Below are 15,273 nucleotides of genomic sequence, written 5' to 3' on the forward strand. Positions count from 1 at the left end.
CACTGTCTATATTGACAACATCCTGGAGGAAGATGTCTTCTGTTTATCTTTGTGTACTCACTTTTCAAACTCAAGGCCCATTCCTTATCTTTATTGTTCCACCTAAAATTCAAATCCAAACCATGGAAGAGAATGATGTTCTATTTTTGGCAAGGAGGTTGAAAGGACCTTTCCCCATGATTGTCTTCACTACAGCTGACCCAAGAATATAGAACAATACTCCTGAAATCCTATCAGTTCTTTCAGATGGTGAGAAGGAGCTGCATGTCTTACTGAGCAGAAATCTGTCCCCATCCACCCTTCTCTGGATCAAAGGTTGAAACTAAGGTCTGGGCATGGACTTACTTCTTCCAATGGTCTGTATTGAATGTACCCACCCAACATGCCAGTGAAAGAAGGAAATGAGCTTTTTTGTGTATTTATTACAGATACACTTGCAAATGTTATTTTATTGAATCCACTCAAGATTCCTCTATAAGATACGTGGAAATTTAGGCTCAGAAAGGTTAGGTGACTTGTTCAAGGTCACAAAGTTGATTTGTGGATTTGAGATCAACTCAGGTATGAGTCCCCAAATCTATGCTCTTTGGGAAAAAATTGATAACCAAGGACTCTCAGCAAATTTAATAAATATCATTCCCAGTTTCTCTCCTGAGCTGTCTACTGAGTTGGCAGGTTGGGCCTTTGTAGTGATGTTCAAAGGGAAAGGGGAAGGGGCACTTAAGGAAAGACAGGGAATATCCAGACATTCTCAAGGTGAAAGCATCCCTTTAATCATGTAAATGAAGTGAACTAATGGCATTTCTATAACTTAATAACACATGGGAAGGGTGTTACTAAAAATGCTTACTATGACTGTGAGGCAAATGTGTTAACCAAAAGGTTAATGATTACCTATCTGAGAAATAAAACAACATAAAATCATTAGCATGTAATTACTTAATTATAGGGATTGAAAATAGGTCAGTCCTACTTGAAAACACCACCGACAACAACCCTCAAGCATAGTCACACTCTTGCAGTTCATTTCAGCTCTGAAAACACCTTGATCACCTACTATGCATCAATTCGATGGCTATGGGCTCGGCAGCCTAAAGTGAGGTGGCCCCTAAGGTGGAAAGTGGAGTAACTGTGGACGGCAGAGGGAGGAGGAAGAGGAGGAGCAGAGCTAGTTTCATCAAGAACATAGCCCAATTCTAGGCACCCAGGAGATTTTTTTCTGAATCCATTCTTCTTCTTTCTCCTCCTTCTCCTCTTCATCATCATGATGATAGATGCTATTTACAGAATATCTTTGGGGCCAGCCTGGTGGTGCAGAGGTTAAGTGCGCATGTTCCACTTTGGCAGCCCGGGGTTCGCTGGTTCAGATCCCAGGTGAGGACATGGCACCGCCTGGTAAGCCATGCTGTGGTAGACGTCCCACATATAAAGTAGAGGAAGATGGGCACAGATGTTAGCTCAGGGTCAGTCTTCCTCAGCAAAAAGAGGAGGATTGGCAGCAGATGTTAGCTTAGAGCTAATCTTCCTCAAAAAAAAAAAAAAAAGAATATCTTTATACCAAGCATTATGCTAGGCATTTTCAAAGCATTATTTTATATAAGCCTCACGAAGAAATCAGTCTTCCTTTGTTACTTTCTACCTTCTTTTTTATTTTATTTAACAAATATTTATTCAACATATATTATGTGATAAGTATTGTATGTACTAGGTGCCAGTGCTACAATGCTGAGCAAAAACATCTGGAAGTAACTATTATCCTCCTTCTGTAGACAAGGAAGCTGAAGTATAGAGAGTTTGTGACTTGCTTAAGTTCAAAGAACGCATGTCTGTGTGCTGAAGCCTGGGTCTCTCTCCCCTAAGCCCAGCCGTTTCTCAGAAGGTAGAATGAGAGGGTGCAGTAAATGCTCTATGGGCTACCTCCTGGTTTTCTCTACAGACCAGACCCAATAAACACACCTACTTTCTCCAGATCGAAATTGGCTGGGAAAACTCAATCTAAGCCACTAAGTTTCAATCTTTGTCAATTTAGTGAGCATGTACTAAGTACCCCTGATACTGACCCTGATATCAGTTTCCCCACATTAAACGCAGCATATATGGGGTTAAAACCAAAACACTCATTCCCTGCTTACTCTCTGGCTTCCTGGCTCCAGAATCCACTATCCTCCATGGAGACAGACACCACCAAGGACAAGCACCTGGATTTGTTATCTCCTTCCTGCAAAGAGATACAGGCCAGTGGGAAAGCTGCTGACCAGTAAGGTCACAGGCTTCCTCCTCTCTGCAAGTAGTCTCAAGGCCAAAGACAGGCTGGTGGGAAAGCTCCGACCAGCAAGGCCATGTGCTCCCCCTCCCCTACCTAAAACCCCAAATAAAAACCCTTCCTTTTAGTTTTTCGGGGAGTTTGGGAATTCAGCATTAGCTGCCCTCTCTCCTTGCTCAGCACTGCACAAAAATAAAATTCCTGCTTTCTTCCACCACACCCGGTGTCAGAGATTGGCTTGCTGTGCAACGAGTGAGCGAACTCACTTCAGGTTCGTTATCACCCCCCATGTGTCCATTGTAGGGGGGCTCTCTGAGAGCAATTTCCTGTACTCTGTGTTTTCCCCTGGAAATGCCCTGCTGTCTGTCCTCTCACTTTTGGTCACTTTCTGAGCATTCTGTCCAGTCACCTGAGGTGACTATCTCCCTATCCGATGCTGTTCTTAAGGCAGGATCTGGAATAATACTGTCAGATTCCAAATGAGGCCTCTGCTGCTGGTCTTCGGTCACACTTTAGTAAACTAACTTCCCATCCAGTTTGCTCAAGTCTTCAGTCACTCATTCTTAGGGTTTTCTATTCTGCCTCTCCCCTTTTTCTCCTCCTTCCCTCTTTTTCTTCTCTCTGCCAGAAGGTAGGCCCACGAAAACAAGTCCACAACCTTGAGAGACAGTGTAAAGCAGTGCCTCTGCATCAGCATCACTGGGAGGGCTTGTTAAAACTGATCGCAAATCCCCACTTCCAGTTTCCCATTCTGTAGGTCTGGAGCGGGGCCCAACATGTTTGCACATGATGCTGATACTGGTGGGTCAGGGCCCACACTTTGAAAATCACTGGTTTAAAGGGAGGATTTTTTTTTTCTGTAAATAAACAGAATTTGTTCTCAATGCAGAATCCAACTTGTTTTTCAGGCCCTGCATTTAACGTATCTAGTCTAGAGGTAATGAACTGCAAGTTAATTCCAATCGGGCCACTCAAGCATCTCCAGTAGGTTTTTAGAGTTACTTAACACCACAGAAGACTTCTTGTCTGAGCTAATTAAGTGATTAGTTTAGATCGATAGCGGATGAACAAGGGGAAAGTGGGGCAGCTACAGCTTACTACCAACTTAATCAAATGGTGCGAACTGCAGCCAGGAGAAGTGGCATGGGTTTAAAATTGGGCAATGCTGCTGAAGACTTCAAAGATTCCTTATTTTTTTTTTATTGAGGTATAACTGACATATAACATTATATTAATTTCAGGCATACAACATAATGATTCGACATCCATTACCACACAGTTATATTTTTTTCTTGTGATGAGAACTTTTAAGATTTATTCTCTTAGCAACTTTCAAATATGCAATGCGGTCTTATTAACTCTAGTCACTATGCTGAACTATGTCCTCATGATTTGTTTATTTTATAACTGGAAGTTTGTGTCTTTGGCCCCCTTCACCCATTTTGCCCACCAATCTGTTCTCAGTATTTATGAGCTTAGTTTTGTTTTCTTATTTAATGGGATTTTTTTAGTTTCCATATATAAGTGAGATCATATGGTATTTAAGACTTCAGTGTTTCTATCTTAAGAGAAAAGGAGATGCCTCTGCTGCAGTTAGAATTCATTCAAAATCCGTTCACATTTAAGTAAGGTATAAAAGCCATATACCTATAGCTTTGGAAGTTTGTACGAGCTTATCAGTCTCACATTTTCCGGAGAAGGGAATGGTAGGGAGCCAGCATTGATTGTGCATCAGCCGTGTACCATTGACTTTTGATGCAGGTTGTACTAGCCTGACTTTACAAACAAGGAAAATGAGGCTCGGAGAGGATGTCACTCAAGGTGGTGGTGATGATGATGATGACAATAATAATACCAACTAACACTTATTGATCACTTATTACGAGACTATGTGGTACACATTTTTTCCTAGGTACTCTGTACTCAACCAATCTTCACAACAATCCTATGAGCATGTTCTGTTATTATCTCATTTTACAGGTAGAAAAATTGCAGCATAAGGATGTATAACTTACCCGTGGTTATCCAATTAGTAAGTGTCAGAGCTCGGATTTGAACCCAGATGGTGTGAATCCAGAATCTATGATGACACTTCCCTGGCTGAGATGCAAACCCGAGTTCACCAAACTCTGAAATCCCATATCTCTGCTGTCCTGACCCTTCTCCTGGAGAAGGAGCCTGGTGGGACTCTTTCACTCACAACACAGACTGATGCGAAAACATTCCCCAGCACCATCTCTTTATCCCTCTGAGGCGCTTGGCTTTCTGTATTCCTAAAGACTCTCACAAACTGACGCATAGAGCCATCTGGCCTCAGGAGAAGGTGGCGCCACCTTGGAAGTAAGCATAAAAGAGGGAAAGCATGTCATTGCACCAAGCGCAATTTTCCTAAACTTCAGTTCTTCGCCAGCTTCCCAGCCATCAACGTTTTTGCCACATCTACAGAATACCTGTTATTTACTTACTACATTTTCTTTTACTCAACTCTCATTTTTACGTGCATTTGTTCAAGGAAACTTAAAACTGCTTCAGCAAATGGAAAACCAGTATTCCTTGCCATAAATGGAGGCTAACCATAAGGATGAATATGAAGTTATTAAATTCTAGCTATGTCCTATCTATCGGCTGCTGAAAGCCTGTCTCTGAGGCCTGCCTTTTCACTTTATTATAAAGGGACATTAGTAAGTGTTAGAGAGGTGTTAAAATACACTAGCACCAGGCAGAGTCCTGCTCCTCGAGGACTGAAAGAGAAGTAGAAAGGGAATAACTTCTCACCTTGTGATTTGATGGTTTTTTGAAGGTTTTGTCCGTGTGCCTCTGACAGTCCTCTCCTGCCCCAGCAGTGCTATATGCCTCCCACTGATGGCAACGCAGACCCAGTTGTGTGTGGCTTGTCCATGCCCTGTCCACGTCTTAGAGCCAAAATGAGCCTCCTCTGTTGCTTTCTATGCAACTGGCACATCGTGAAAAGGGAAAAACTCTCAGGTTCAGGTGCCTAAGGGAAACAGGCAAAAATCAAGGAGAGAAAAATGATCACATTGTCAAAGAAGCAGGAGGAACTTCCAACGGTAATAGTGATCATTGAGGAGTTTTTCCTTTGAAGAGAAATGCCTTTGATAGTGCCTTCCTCCATTCTCCTATAATTTTGCTGCAAGAATGAATAAGCAGGAAGGAACAAATGGACACTTTTTTTGTTTTACCAGCATCTGCCACAGAAGAAAAGGGATGGCCGAACTTCAAGGGGAAAAAATCTCTCCATCTCCATCTCCATATCCAGATAAAGAAAGAGAAGGGAAGGGAAGGGGAGAAGGAGAAATGAATCCAGCAAAGGGGGGTTTGGTAACATGCCCCCCACCTGCAACTCCAAGGATCCTAGAACATGCATAGTCTTAAGTAACCTGTGTAGGGGAGGAAGACATTTCCTCTACCCTCTCTGGGTTCGTCTGGCCAGAGAAGGAATTAAATTCACATGAGACAGAATAGCAGGAGAAAATTAAACAAAGCTTTATAACATGTATACATGGGAGAGGTCAGGCAAGCTAAGCAACTCGCCAAAATGACTGAAGCCCCCACCTTAAATATCATCTTTGCCTAACGACAAAGGAGGATGTTGCGGGTGGAGGGGGAGTCCATCTTGGGAGATTACCACACAAGTACAGTAAACAAATGCAGATTTAAGTCCTTGCCTTTGGTATTGATTAAGAGTTTCTAGAGATAAGGTCATGCCCTTTCTTCTTCCTGGTACAGAGAGGGAGGCACCTTAACAGATGGAGATTTCCCTTACAAATGTAAATGTTTCTTAACAAAGGGTAAGCAAGTTCCACTCCTCAGAGCCTCCTTCCCTGTCCCAGCCCCAAACAATCCTCATGCCAAAGAGACATATCTTGGGGTGGCCAATTCCAGGCCACCACACCTGAAAAAGGCACCATACTCCTCCTTCCATTCTTCTAACCCAAGCTTCTCTCCGCTGGCTGGGTAGAACCCCTTTGTGGCAATGTAAATAGTACAGATAGTAATAAGCTTTGAAAACTTATGCATAGCCATTTTAAATAAGAAAAAAGGCAAACCCAACAAAACTGTCTTTCCATAAAGTGTATGGAGCACACAGACACCTCTCTTGACAAGAGTCTTTGCAGATGATGGTGGGGGTGGTGGTGGGGGTAAAGCACTTTCCACGGAGCAAACACCATGCCAGGTGCTTTACCTCCAACAACCCAGTGAGATGAAACCTATTATTTCTCCATTTTATAGACTAGGAAGTTGAAGCTGCAGAGGTTCAGTAACTTGCTCAAGATCATAGAGTTAGTAAGTGACAACCAGGCTCACACCCCTGTCTGTCTTGCACCAAAAGTCTTGGTCTTAACCACCAACCTCTGTTCATTCCTTGATTGAAATTAGCTAAATATTCATTATCATTTCTATATAATTATATGTAATTAATTGCATATAATTAAGGCCGACAGAGGAACTAATAGAAGCCAGAACTTTCCCTAAGGCTCTATTGATCCAATGGTAGTTTGCAAAAGATGTAGGAGGCTGATAGCTTTCTCAGGTTAAAATCTTATTTCTCCTCTCTGTGCATATCATAGATCAAATACTAATAAGAGCAATCAAATCATAGTAGTTAAGGTTTATTGAGCACTTATTAGGTACCAGACATTATGCTAAATGCCTCACCCCCCCCCGCCCCCATGCATTCTCTCTCTTAAACCTCAGCCACTGTCTTGTGAGATAGGTGGTGCCACTGAGAAAACTGATGCTCCCGAGATGTTATACAACTTGTTGAAGGTCACTCAGCCTGCAACAGGCAAAGCAAGAACAGTGAGCCCAGCCATCTCTCTGCAGACTGCAGAGCCCATGCTAGGACCTGGCATAGCAGGAAGATCAAGGAGCACATTAGTTAGGGATAATTTACTTTCCTTTTCCAAGATTGCAATGATGGACGAAAGTGATACCAGCTCAACACAAGGTTGATACAAGGGAAGCCATATTGCAGAAAAGAAACCATATTGTAACTTTGAAGGACCTCTGACTAACCCAGCTGGATATGCACCCTCCGAGAGATCTACCTGATCTGTAGATTTTGTGACCCCTGCTTGTATATATACCTCCCAGCTGTGAGAAGACAAGAACTTTGTTCTTTTGAGTTCCTTAGGAATGTGATGACCCCCGGGACAGAGTCTATGCTGATAGCCATCATCAATGACAACTGAAAGATCTGGTGTGGTGACTCCTAGACCCCAGCTAACCCACTGACCTATACAACTGCTTCAAGATTCTGTGTCCTCCTTAAGATGGTTCTTTAGGACACTAGTCTACCATCTTCTGATTTGTTAGCTTATCGCTTAATACAATGCCCTTTCTCTGCCAACATCTTACCTCTTGATGATTGACTTTTATCTTGCAGCCAGCAGATCGTGTCCCTTTGTGCAGTAACAAAAGGAACTCGTGGTGTTTTCTTGGTGACTTAATATCTACTAGATCTCTTTCTAGGCAAGTCATCCAGAGCAAAGGCTCACTAGAGAAGGGCTCTTCACAAGATTTCCATGCTTTCTGTACTGTTGCATGAAAAAGAGAACGCCATCTTCTTCTGAGTTCCCAGGGAGGCTGTCTACCTACAGCAGAATTCACCAGTAAGTCAGGGTTGTCTGTGTATGTTACTTGGGAAAGTTGGAGAGTAGGAGGATCTAAAAGCCTTCCAGAGTTAGTATTCCGGAAATTCTTTAAAGAATTCACCCTACATATTTTATATTTCCCGGTCTAGCTTCAGTGTGCAAACTAGAATTACATTTTATAGTTTGTGCAGAATGAGAGGCTGCTACACCTAAGATTGCTCCAAACTTGAATGTACACAAGATCCAGAGAGAATTTGCTAAAGAAATGCATATCCCAGGGCCTTTCCCTGGGAATCTCATTCTGTTAGTCTGGAATGAAGCCCAGGAAACTGAGACATGACAGCTAATCCCAGGACACTCTTCAACAGGTCTTAAGAGAAGACTGTGTTCAATCTCTCCTTGGGGGTTACAGTCCCAGACTCAGGCACTTCCGCCTCCAACATATCTTCTCTGACCACCCTGATTTAACTCTATACCTCAGTTGTGAGATTCTATTGCCCTTGAGACCTTCTACTTTTTCCATCTATTTCATGAATAAGTGAGTGAGAGACACAGGGAAAGAAAGAGGGGTGGGGGAAAAGAAAGACACACACATGCACATACTTGCAGAGAGAAAGACAGACACATAGACAAATTCTAATGACATGATTTGAGCTCCCTGGATCCAGCTATACCTGAAGCCAAGACTCTTAGACTTTTTAGTTATGTGAGCTAATAAATGCCCTTTTTTTTTTTTTTTTTAAAGATTTTATTTTTTCCTTTTTCTCCCCAAAGCCCCCCGGTACATAGTTGTGTATTCTTCGTTGTGGGTTCTTCTAGTTGTGGCATGTGGGACGCTGCCTCAGCGTGGTTTGATGAGCAGTGCCATGTCCGCGCCCAGGATTCGAACTAACGAAACACTGGGCCGCCTGCAGCGGAGCGCGCGAACTTAACCACTCGGCCACGGGGCCAGCCCCAGCTAATAAATGCCCTTTTGAGTGTAAGCTACTAAGCAGGTGATAGGAGAGAAAGGAGTTAATCAGCCTCAGACATATTTGGTCTTCATCCATAGTTCCTGGCTCACAGTTCCCCAAACCACTGGAAATTCCTCAGTGACAAAAGCAATGAAAGTATCTTCTGTTATAATATTTGATCTCTTGTCCTCAGTTCCTGAAAATGCTTCAGGGCCATCAAAGTGAAATGAGTATCTTGTTTGTGTTAGTGAAGGTAAACTTTGGACCCACCCAAGGGTGGGGGCTGGTTGCCAGGAGAACCAGCCATGTGATCAGAGGATTGGAACTTTCAGTTCCACTCCCTGATTTCCTGGGGCGGGAAGGGAAGCTTGAGATTGAATGAATTGCCAATGGCCAATGATTTAGTCAATTAAGGCTACATAATGAAGCCTCCACAAAAACCCAAAGGACAGCTCATTGGATAGCTTCTATGTGCCACTACCCTGGGCTGCAAGCTCAGTGAGGACAGAAGCTCCTTTGTTCAGAACCTCGCCCTTTGGATCTCTTCATCTGGCCATTGATTTGTATCCTTTAATATCCACTGTACTTTACTGGTAATCTAGTGAGTAAATGGATTTTCTTGTGTTGTGAGCCATTCTAGGAAATTAATCAAACCTGAGGATGGGTTGTGGGAACCTCTGATTTATAGCCAGTCAGTCAGAAGTGCAGGTAACAATGAGGAATTGTGATTGGCATCCCGAGGAGGGGTTGTTGGAACCTCCAGTTTGTAGCCGGACAGTCAGAAGCACAGGTAACAGCCTGGACTTGTGACTGGCATCCGAAGTGGAGGGCGGTCTTGTGGGACTGAGCCCTTTACCTGTGGAATCTGATGCTGTTTCCTGGTGGGTAGTGTCAGAATGGAGGTGAATTCTTGGACGTCCTGCTGGCATCTGAGCACTGCTTGCTAGTGCGGAAGCCTCCACACGCATGTTGGAACTGGGTCCAGGAACCCTTTGCACTGGTCTTTTCTGTTCTCATTACCACTGTTACCATCATTTCAGTCTGATTCTGTGGTTTAATTGCCCAGGATTCTGTGCCCTCAGGAACCGTGAGTAAATACTCGATGACTGGTTCCTCTAGAATGATCATATCAGAAGTAAAGACATTAAAACAGAACTTGTGTCATGCCACCACGTTTCTGTTTCCAGTATCAGCAGCTGATTGACAGAAAATGCACTGCTGAAGCGAATTCTAAAGTGTCTCCTTTGTTAGAGTTTACATGCCAGAGGCTATGGGGAAAAAAGGAAGGAAGTCAATGGAAGCAGAGGCCTTGTAGCCCTGTGGCTTTTTATTGCAGATTAGAACTGGGAATCGGCAGGGGTCTCTTTACAAGTGTAAAACAGTGAGGGGCTCTTTGTGTCTCCTACCATCTCTAAAAAGCCTTTTTAAAATGTCTTGCTTTCCTCCTTTGTGCTTTAATATTGGACCCAACATTCCCTGGGATCTTAGGGGCCTGAATTCCCATTGTAAGCTTCTGACTTTTGTTTCCTGACATCAAATTGTTCTTTTGGAGACAGAAACAGGATTGAAAGCTGGTCCATGAACCCAGAACATTCCCTGCCTGATCTGGGGCTGCTCAGCTAGTATAGACAGGCTTAGGTGGACTCTTTCCTCCTGAAGTCAGGAGCAGGCACAGCAGAGCATCTCCCAAGGGCCTGAGGCCACAATCCAACAGATATCTCAATGCCAAACTTTGTGTTCAGTGCTTCACACCCATTCTCCCACTTGATTTTCACAACTGCCCTCTTAGGTTTTCCTTCAGCCTATTTTTACAGGTGAGTAAAATCAAGCGCACAGAGGTTAAGTGATTTCTCCAACATAACATAGCAAACAAGTGGCAGAGACTGGATGTGAGCCCAGCTCTATGGGATTCCAAAACCTGAGATCATCACCAAAGGGCCAGAAGGAGTGAAAAGGAGAAAGCATCTAGGAACAGGTGGGCAACACCTGTCACTTACATATTGTCTATGGTACATTCCCTCTACAACAACAAAGATGAGTGGCAACAAAGACTATCTGGCCCAGAGAGCCAAAAATATGTACTCTGTGCCCTTCGAAGAAAAAGTTTGCCAACCCTTGTTTGGAACACTGAATTTGAGAATCAGTCTGATTTAAGAGTCATTTCCTCCTGCCGGCTATGTCCCCTCAGTTTTTCTCCTCTGAGGTTTAGGGATTCCAGGAGCACTTGCCTCAGAGAGGCAGTGGTGAGAATTGAGTGAAATACTGCATTTCAAGCACTTAGCACAGTGGTTGGTGCTTAGCAAGCACTCAAGGAAAGCTAGTCCCTTACTTGCCCTCACGAGACTGCAGAACACCCCAAGGCAGCAGGAATGCATGCTGACTCCCATTAGAGGACAAAGGGGCGTGCCTGAAGCCTCCGTGGGGTGGTAGAGGGTGAGGACTCAGGCAAGCTATCAAACCAGCCTTTCTGGAAGGCCTGGGGCTCTGGTGACTGACGCCATCAGGGCAGCTCAACCCCTTCCCTGCCAGACCCTCCTGGGTGCCCACTCCCTTGAGCTGGGCTCTAAGGAAGAATGCTTAAGAATTGAGGTCAATCTAAGTTGCTCTTTATAGAGGATGTTGGGGCTTTTCTCCTCCTTTCAGCCCAAAGTGAAAGGTGGCTGTAAAAGAAAAATTAAATGGCTCACCCAGGAGTTTATCATCACATTGTTGTATCAAGGATTCACATGCATAGCTTCTCTTAACACCAATGAGAGCAGAGCAAATAGGTGATTTTCTTCATTGCAAAGGTCAAAAGTAAGTTTGTTTATCCTCTGTACTTTAAAGTTATCAGCGATGATTAAACCTAAGTGCAAGCTGAATGGGACGTGCTGAATGCATTTTTATGCCAGCTTCCTTTTCTTAAAACATGAAGACTGTCGTAAAAGAAATACCAGCGCTCCAGTTGGCCTCATTGGAGCCCATACAGGGGCTCTGTGATTATGTTAATAAGTAATCACAATGCTACTTCTCTCTTAACACAGCCCAGGGTCTTGTCCCACTGAAAATTATCTCACATTCATACTGTGCAAGCACAATGCAACATCGGAGAGAGTCCAGAGTCACAGGGAAGAAACTCACTATGCGAATGTGTTCTCTCCAACACCATCACCCCTCAGTTTTCCACACCAAGTTGTTCTAGCTAAGAGGAGAAATTGTGAGCGCAGTGATATATTGAATGCTTAACTCGACTTCATTAACTAGAGCTAAATGCTAACACACACTGTACCAGCTTCTAGCACAAATTAGCAGCTATAATAAAGCATATAATTAGCCACATACACAAATGCTCTCCATGATGAATCAGCCTCCGAGAGCCCCCAGGCTGTTCTTTGATTTTCCTGAGATGGGTCTGTGGTAACAGTCTGGTTCCCACAAGCCTCTCATCCATCAGCCAAATGAGCATCTCAATTGACAAGGTTCTGGACAAACTCATCCAAAGTCAATAATGGAAGGTCAAGCACAGTTATCTGCTTTCCTGCCATAGGAAGGGCCCACAGGGAGTTAAGCTTAAAGTCAGGGTAAGGGTGGAAATACAATGCAAAGTTTCCCTAGCCACTGGCACTCAAGCCCTGGTCAGTGAACACCAAGAGCCCTTGGTGAAATCAGTATGGGCTTGAACATCTCCAGAAACATCCATCCTCATCATGACCCCTGCATCTTGGTGGCTGGTCACTTACAAAGGATTTGCAGATCTGCCATCCCCTCCTACCCTCACTGAGAGAGGTTAAAGGATCTGCTCTGGAGGGTAGCAGAATGTGCCATCCCAAATATGCCACTTTGCCCTGTGGAGCTGAAGGCAATGAAGACCCAGCAGGCTTAGGAAAAACTTTCTACCTCTCCCTTAACTGCCTAGGAAAAGAATTTAGATAAGCAGCCTCTACGGGAAGAGAGCTAATGCCACAGATCACTTTTTCCCCTGAGAGACTAATCTGCAGGGCAGGGCAAACTTTGTTTGCCAAACATCTTCTCCCCTCACCTTGCTGTGAAGGGTCTCGCCCGCTTTGAAGCCCCAGATCCCCACCCCTTCCCCAGCTCAAGATGGTATACAAGGCTCAAGTGTCTGACTGCCTTTGAGTCTCATCTTCGTGGGGCTCCTGTAGGTACATACGTAAATGAATTTGTTTTTCTCATGTTAATCTGTCTTTTAATTACAGGAGGGGGTCTCAGCCAAGAACCTAGAAGCGAAGAGGGAAAATTATTTTTCCTCCCCTATAACCCAAAGGCACACAAGGGAAAATGATTGAATTTGAGCCTAAAACTTCAAATGTGGTTCATCTCAGATCAAACCATTGCTGAGCATCTGTTCCATGCCATCCACTATGCTAACATTTGGAGGTCCCTCCCACACCAAACCCATCACCTCCCTTCAGTGCATCTCTGGACTCAGAGATGGTCCCTCTGTCTCTCCTCCTGGCTCTCTGTTCTTCCTCCTCTACCACCACCCCAGGCCAAACCCCATCACCTCTGGCCTGCCTGGTGACAGCTTCTCGGCGCCTTCTCCTGGCTTCCATGCTTGTTCTCTTATAATTTATCCTCCATGCATGAGCCAGAATCTCACTAAAAGGTGTCAGCCAGAGCCCATCGTTCCCACTTAAACCTTTTAATGGTTTCCTACTGCGCAGAGAATACAACCCAAATGCCTGTCTCCAGCCCATAATCTTCTCTTCGGGATCGCCCCCAACTACCTCTCTGACCCTTTCTCCCCTCTTTCCTTGCCAACTTCCCCTTTCGCTACCTGGCTTTTCCTTTTTGTAATCTCTAATGCAGCAAGCTCTCCCCTGCCCCAGTGCCTTTTCATTTGCTGTTTTCCTCTGCCTGGAATGTTCTTTTCCTGATTCTAGTCTTAGGTAGTTTTCTCTCAAGGTTCAATCTCAGCTTAAATACTGGCTCCTCCAAGAAGCCTCCTCTGTCCACCATCTAGTGAAGCTCCTCCATGTCACTCTCTCATTTACTTCATTCCCTGCTCTCATCACATTCAGAGAATATCATGTTTCCTTGTTTATTTCATCTCCCTCACTGGAATCCAAGCTTCATGAGGGCAAGAGATTGACTCTCTTATTGAGTCTATATCCACAGCACCTAGCAAAGGGGCACGTAGTAAATTCTGAATAAAAATATACTGATTGGAGGGCCGGCCCAGTAGCATAAAGGTTGGGTTCAGTCACCCCACTTCAGCGGCCCAGGATTCACCCGTTGGGATCCTGGGCACGGACATACATGCCGCTTGGCAAGCCATGCTGTGGCAGGCATCCTGCATGTAAAATAGAGGAAGATGGGCATGGATGTTAGCTCAGGGCCAGTCTTCCTCAGCAAAAAAAGGAAGATTGGCGGCAGATGTTAGCTCAGGGTTAATCTTCCTCAAACAAAAAATACTGATTGGATAAATAAATAAGTGAGGAACTCACAATTGAACTGCAGTACAGCATTCTTCTCCATTATCCCACAGCTGCCTTCATTTGTTAAGTGGGATGAAGACTTTGGGCATGGAACTTCTCCTGTGACTAAACAAATGTCCTTAGACTAGCCCCAGCAGTGCATCCACACTGAGTAGTATATCCATAAAGAGAACATGCTCCTGGCAATGGGAGCCCTCCTATCAACCATTCTTCCCTTGCTAAGATAACCTCAAGGATCCCTAAAGCAATGGGCAGACCAAGGAAAGAGGCTGATAGAGGGAGCATGAGAGGGTATAAAAAGACATGCACTTTATGGTAAAAGTGATTCTAAAATTTATTTGTGGGCTTATCCAAAGGACAAGCCAAGTGTGAATATCCAGATCTATTTTAGAGGGCTTCACCAGAGGTCCCATACATGGGCTCTTCGCTGAACAAAATCCTTTCTAGGCTAAAAGAAACCTGGAAAAAAAGGCTCTTCTTCATTTTTCTGCTCTGATTGCAATGCCATTTCTTCAGCCAAGTGCACAGGCATGGAAAGCTCATCATTCTAGGCTCCGGAGCCAGGTAGTTGAAAACTCTTCACCCCAGGACGCAAGCCAAATCCAGAACTTTGCCTTCTGGACTTCCACCAGCGCCACATTCATCAGTGGAGTACATTTTGTCCAACTGAGAGGCCAACGCCAGCCCTGTCCCTTTCCCTTTGGCATCACTTGGGCCAGATTTGTGGAAACAATTTTTTTAAAATTCCCCAAGTCCCAAGTAGAGTGCCTTGTTCGATTTTTTCCTATGGTCAAACCTCCCCGAACTGTGACAAACTCCCAATGGGCAGAGGTTTATTCAAGACTCCTTACAGGGGCCCTGGCTTACTCAGAGTCTGTGGCAGAGATGTGGAACAAACAGCCGGAAAAAGGAGCATTTTGGCAAAAATAGCTGATTACTCCAAGAGTGAGAGCAGTGACTCTGACACGTGTTTGCAACTCAACACAATAGTTTGAGTTCTGAGG

Source organism: Equus quagga, chromosome 1, assembly GCF_021613505.1.
Source record: "Equus quagga isolate Etosha38 chromosome 1, UCLA_HA_Equagga_1.0, whole genome shotgun sequence".
Taxonomy (NCBI): Eukaryota; Metazoa; Chordata; class Mammalia; order Perissodactyla; family Equidae; genus Equus; species Equus quagga.